This window comes from Triticum dicoccoides, chromosome 5A (genome assembly GCF_002162155.2).
Source record: "Triticum dicoccoides isolate Atlit2015 ecotype Zavitan chromosome 5A, WEW_v2.0, whole genome shotgun sequence".
Taxonomy (NCBI): Eukaryota; Viridiplantae; Streptophyta; class Magnoliopsida; order Poales; family Poaceae; genus Triticum; species Triticum dicoccoides.
Window position 1 is genome coordinate 598,250,854 of NC_041388.1, and position 6,542 is coordinate 598,257,395.

Here is a 6,542-nt window from a genome sequence, read left to right on the forward strand (position 1 = left end):
TGCAGGGAGCATTTTACTGAAACTCAGTGTCGCATGAAGCTGACACACAGGGCCAAGGGGGGATCAAAACAGCCTGAAGATGAGTCATGAGAGTATGTAGGGCCTCTTTGTTCCGCAGGATTGGAAAAGCCGACGGTTTCTTCTAAAACATCCGAGCCGATGGATTAAAAAATCGGCTTGTATGCGTTTCCTGTGCTGTGTATATACTCTTATATTATGGTTTTTTTTTTAACCGATAGCAGGAGCTCTTGCTTTACACACACTAGTGTCAAAGACGACGGAGGGAGTAAAATATAGCAGGAGCTCTTGCTTTACACACCCGGAAAAGGCAAAGCAGCGGGCGAATCTGAGGATGAGAGCCGGTAACAATGCGCACCACTTTGGGCGGTTCCACTTTCCGGCATCCATCCATCCATCTTTCTGGGGCGTCACCATCGCTCAGAATGTTTAGGAGCAGTAATCAAAAGCTCGATCCATCCATCCATCATCTTTCTTGGCAACAATAAACAATGGTTTCTCTCTCTCTCTCTCCAAAGCAGAAAGAAAGGCTGTTATCTTAAGGTGCAAGCCATAGCCAGGGCGGGATCTATCTTTGGCGATGCGATGCGATGCCGCCCACCACCGGCCGGATTAGAATTCTTTCTTTCTGCCTCCAGCTCCAGGGAAAAGCTTCACGGATCCACGTGCTTCCCCTTCCCGCGATCCAGCACGAGTTATACTACTATCCAGACAGACAGATATTTTATTCTTTCGAGACGCCACCAGAAAGGCAAGAAATATATTGCGTTTAGAGGCCGGTCTCTCATACTATCATCGAGCCATATTTCAGAGCTTCTTGTTTTATCCGGACAAAAGATGGTGACTGACCGGTCCAGAGAGGGGGAGGGCACGGGGCTAGAGCAGGGCCAAAACTGCGGGGAGATGCGGCGCGATCGGGTAGTAGCTCAGAATTAGGCAGCTTTTCAGAGGGGCCGGCCGGCCGCCCGGGACGGGACGACGGTGTGCAGTGCAGTGCAGGTGCAGGTGCAGGGACGGACTGCCTGTCTGACGAGATGAAGAGCCTGGAACCGATCAGGCCGCTCGCTGTTGACCAGATCCTCTGCGTGGCTGTGGTGTCCCCGCGTGGCTGGATGGATGGTCGACGGAGGCGCCACCGCCGCCCGGGACAAGCAGACGAGAGCGACAGGGCGGTACGCGTACTAACGAACGAACGTAACCTAATATCGCCAGTTGCTGTCAGTGTCAGGCAGGTGGGGACTGTCACGTCCGCTGATTTTTCTCACGTAGTGCCTGCGAGCGTGATGCATCCGTCCACTGAGTAAAAAAAGATCAGATTCAATCAAGATTTACGACGTGTAAGCTTTGCTAGACTCTAAATTTGGCCAACCCCTTTTTCAGTGTTGGAACCAAAGTATGATGGAGAATTCCCTGGCATGAACCGGTCCTCCGGTACGGAAGACCAGACGCGCCGAACAGGAGCTAGGTTGCAAAGGGCTATGAGACGGAGTGCTACGGGACGAGGCACGGCAGGAAGAAAGGCTCCTTCCCTTCCCTTCCGTTCCGGGACGCCCTGCCCTGTGGTGCGACTGCACAGCGCGCAGAATGCCGCTGCTGTTTCGATGCAACACACATGCACGCACTGTGATTGATTGATTGGATGGATCGGTCGGTCGGCTCGGCACCGAATAAAGCGTCCGGCAGGGGAAAGCGGCTACTTATTGATCACCACAACTAGAGTAGCCGGTTCGCTGGTTGCTGTGGACTGTGGTGCGTGCGCCCCTCGTGACCGGCTTTCGGTGTTTTTGACCTTGTAGGTTTCCACTTGCATCCGTCCGTCCATCCACACATCGATATCCCGTGGGCAGGGCGACGGCCGATCCTTGATCCCCGACGAATAGAGCGATCCTGCCTTTACGTAGGCCGGCAAGTTGTTTTCTGTTTTGTTGCAATTTTACCCATGGTTTGTGATGCAAAACACACTTTGATGCCGCGTAAGCAGATTTGGATATATATCCGTGCCAAGATAGGGTAGAGTCGTCGCCTGGTAATTGGGAGCTGGTGGAAACCGGGGCAGATTACCGCGCTCTTGACTCCGCGCCGCGCCCACAGACACGAGCGGAAACCTCCAGTCCACGCCATCTCAGAGCATGTATGTACACTAGACTACTCCCTAGGCCTAGAGTAGGTACTCTACTGCCTTAGGCTGAGAGACGCATGTTTTTTTCTTCTTCCAGAAGAAGAGATCGGGAAAAACGGTCCTCTGTCGTGTGGGGCCAGGGTGGCGTAGCAACAGCCAACAGAAGAGGCCACAGCCTCAGCCTGTACTGTACAGAAGAGGTCAAACTGAAAATCGCCCAACGTACGCAGAGTGATATTTTGCGGTCGCGTAAAACCTTTGGGACGGGACGGCAGGCGCAGCCCCGAGCCGAGCTGGTTCGGCACTCCCGCACTCGTCCTAGTTGGGTGGTTGCGTCGCGTGCGCGTGTGGACAATCGCGGCACCCAGAGAGACGAGAGAAGACAAGAGAATCAATTCTTTCTTCCCCGAAGCGGCAGATTCTTTTCTCCATCCATCGGGGCAGAGACCAAAGTCGTGCCTCCTGTCCTGTGTGACTGACTCACCGATGGATGGGGATTGGGGCGGCACCAGCATCGCATCGCGCGTGTTGCCGTGGATTTTCCTTTCTCAGTACTAGATGTACACCACTAGTAAGTAGCATCGTCGAACGGAACGGAGGCAGGCAGGGCCTCCATGGCTCCATCCATGGTTTTGCTTGCTCCTTGTTGGAAACGAATATTTTAGACAATGCAACTCGATGTATTGATCGGTGCATAGCGCATATATATGGAGTACAAGGTGGATCACAACCTCAACTATACAATGACTAGGAGGTGGGACGGACTATAAAATATACATGCACAAACCATATATTCAACACCCCCGCAGTCGAAGCGTCGCCGGAGACGCAAAGACTGGACCTGAACTCCTCGAAAACAGAAGTAGGCGGTCCTTTTGTCATAACATCGGCAAACTGTTGCGCTGTCGGGACGTGGAGGACCCGGATGCGCCCAAGGGCCACCTGCTCACGAACAAAGTGTATGTCGAGCTCAATGTACTTCGTTCGTCGATGATGGACCGGGTTGGCGGAGAGGTACACGGCGGAGACGTTGTCACAGTAGACGAGTGTGGCCTTATGAACATCACAAAGCAACTCCTAGAGCAGTTGACGAAGCCAAGAGCATTCGGCAACGGCGTTAGCCACTGCCCGATACTCTGCCTCGGCACTTGAGCGAGAGACTGTGGGCTGTCGCTTGGAAGACCAAGAGATCAGAGACGGCCAAGGTAGACACAGTACCCCGAAGTGGAGCGCCGTGTGTCCGGGCAGCCAGCCCAGTCCGCATCAGAGTAGGCGACGAGGTCGATAGAGGCGGATGCCGTCAGTGTAAGTCCCATGGACGTAGTGCCGCGTATGTAATGGAGGATACGCTTCACCAATGTCTAGTGAGAGTCACGCGGAGCATGCATGTGAAGACAGACCCGCTGAACGGCATACTGCAAGTCGGGGCGCGTCAGAGTGAGGTACTGCAAGGCACCCACAATGGAGCGATAGAAGGCCGCGTCGGATACGAGAGAGCCCTCCAGAGCTAAAACATTGGCCTTGGTGTCAACAGGCGTGGGAGCAGGCTTGCAGTTAAGCATGCCGGCATGATCGAGAAGCTCATGGGCGTAACGCTGCTGGTGCAGAAAGAACCCATCTGACCGTCGAACCACCTCAATGCCGAGGAAGTAGTGGAGGGGCCCCAAGTCCTTCAGGGCAAACTCATCGCGAAGACGAGCAGTAAGCCGCTGGAGAAGCGCAACAGTGGAAGCCGTCAGGATGATGTCGTCGACGTAGAGCAACAAGTAGGCCATGTCAACCCCGTGATGGTACACGAAGAGGGACGCGTCGGAGCGGGTCGATGTAAATCCGAGCGTCTGCAGGAAGGCAGCGATGCGCTGGTACCAGGCCCGAGGCGCCTGCCTCAACCCGTAAAGAGAACGGGAGAGCAAGCACACATGGTCCGGATGTGTGGCGTCGACGAAGCCGCTGGGCTGCTCACAAAACACCTGCTCGGCGAGGTGGCCGTGCAAGAAGGCGTTGGAGACGTCCAACTGATGCACGGGCCAAGCTCGGGAGACGGCCAGCTGAAGCACGGTGCGGATCGTGCCCGGTTTAACAACCGGAGCAAAAGTGTCGGTGAAGTCCACGCCCGCACGTTGCCGAAAGCCTCGAACCACCCAGCGAGCTTTGTAGCGCTCGAGAGTCCCGTCGGGATGAGTCTTATGCCGAAAGACCCACTTGCCCGTGATGATGTTGGCACGAGGTGGCCGAGGGACAAGCTGCCAGGTGCGGTTCCGTTGGAGCGCATCGAACTCTTCCTGCATCGCAGCGAGCCAATGAGGGTCCCGAAGGGCGGCTCGAGCTGACGATGCGAGAGGGGACGGCTCGGAGACGGAAGCGGCGACAAGATTCATCGCTGGTGTACCGCGTACTCGGGCGGAAGGTACCGGCCTGAAAGCGAGTCATCGGGCGGGGCAGCGAGTCCGGGGCGACGGGCGAGGACGAGGAAGAGCCCGCCGCCACTGATGCCGCGGGTGAGACCGCGGGTGAGGCCGCCGGCGAGGGCGCGGGGAAGGCCGCCGCTGGTGAGGCCGCCGGCGAGGGCACGGGGGGCGCCGAGGAGGCCCGCGCCGATGGTGGCGCAGGGGGCGTCGCAGGTGCCGGGAGCGGTGCAGCCCCTAAGGAAACCAGCCGGGGAGGAACTCGACCCGGGGCACGGGGGGCACCCTCAAAGCTAGGAGGCGGCCCGAGAGAAGCGCCCGAACGGCCATCATCGGGAGCGGGCAAGGCTGCAACATCCGAAGGTACCTGCTGAAACGGAAAAACCATCTCATCAAAGTAAACGTGTCGAGAAGTGATGACCCGATGTGAGATAGGATCATAGCAGCGGTAGCCTTTGGTGTTGGGGGGATAGCCAAGAAAAATACAGGCCACGGACCATGGTGCGAGCTTATGAGAAGTAGTGGAAGTGATGCTAGGGTAGCACAAGCAACCGAAAATGCAAAGCTCGGTGTAGGAAGGTGGCGTGCCGAACAAAAGATGATGAGGAGCAAAATTCCCGCGAGTGCGACAGGGACGGATGTTGAGGAGTAGTGATGCGGTGGCGAGCGCATCAGGCCAAAAACGTGGTGGCACGTTGGCGTGAAAGAGCAGGGTGCGAACGCAGTCATTAAGAGTGCGAAGCACGCGCTCAACACGGCCATTTTGTTGCGAAGTGTACGGGCAAGCGAGATGAAAAATTGTGCCGTGTGTGGTGAGAAGGTTGCGGATTGCAAGATTATCGAACTCCTTCCCGTTGTCTGTTTGCAACGCATGAATGGGGCGACCAAACTGCGTGGAGACATAGGAGTAGAATGCGGTGAGAGTGGCAACAGAATCCGACTTTCGCCGCAACGGGAAGGTCCACACATAGTGTGAAAAATCATCAAGAATAACAAGATAATAGAGATAGCCCGTGTTACTTGCAACATGAGAGGTCCAAACATCACTATGAATTAACTCAAATGGGTATGAAGCAACATACGAGAAAGTGCTAAAGGGTAAACGAGTATGTTTGCCGAGACGACAAGCATGACAAGTGTGATCGTCGATCTTATTACACGTGAATGAAAACTGCGAAGAATATGACGAAGGGTGGCAGGGTTGGATGACCAAGATGAGCATGCCAAAGGTCCACTCCAGCGGAAAGCGCCATGGGTGCAGCGACGGAGGATGTGGAGGAGTGGACCGGGTAGAGATCGTCGGGGCTGTCACATCGGTGGAGCACCATCCGGGTACGGGCATCCTTAACAGAAAAGCCAAACATGTCAAATTCAACGGTGACAGGATTTTCACGTGTAAGAGAACGAACAGAAACAAGATTTTTAATGATGTCAGGTGAAACGAGTACGTTAGAAAGATGTAATGAAACGGAGTTAGAAGGAAAAACAGTATGACCGACATGAGTGATGGGCATGAAAGAACCGTCACCCACGGTAATGCGAGTAGCAGTGTGAACACGATGAGTGGTAAGAAGGTCATCGGGGTTGGCGGCCATGTGAGTCGTGGCTCCGGTGTCCATGTACTAGTCGCCACCGCCGGTGTACTGTTGTGGCGTGGGGGCGGTGTGGAGGGTCGCTAGCAGCGCGGGGTCCCATGGTGCCGGCGGGAGGGCCGGGGCCGACGGCAGAGACTGTGGCGGCGGCGCCACTAGCCCACTGGCCGGAGGCAGCCCATAGGCCGCCGAGGGGCCGTAGAGCGGCGCCGGCGGATACGCACGAGGGGCCGTGTACAGAGCCTGATGAGGGGCCGGGCGGGCGCCAAAAACAACGAGGACGGGGACGCGCGGTATGGGCATGGAGTATGCGTGAACAAACCCCGTCCAGGGGTTTCTGGCCGGCCTGCGAGGGCGCCGGCGGGAGCGGGTGCTGCGGCTGGCGTGGCGCCCCGCCATGGGCAGCTG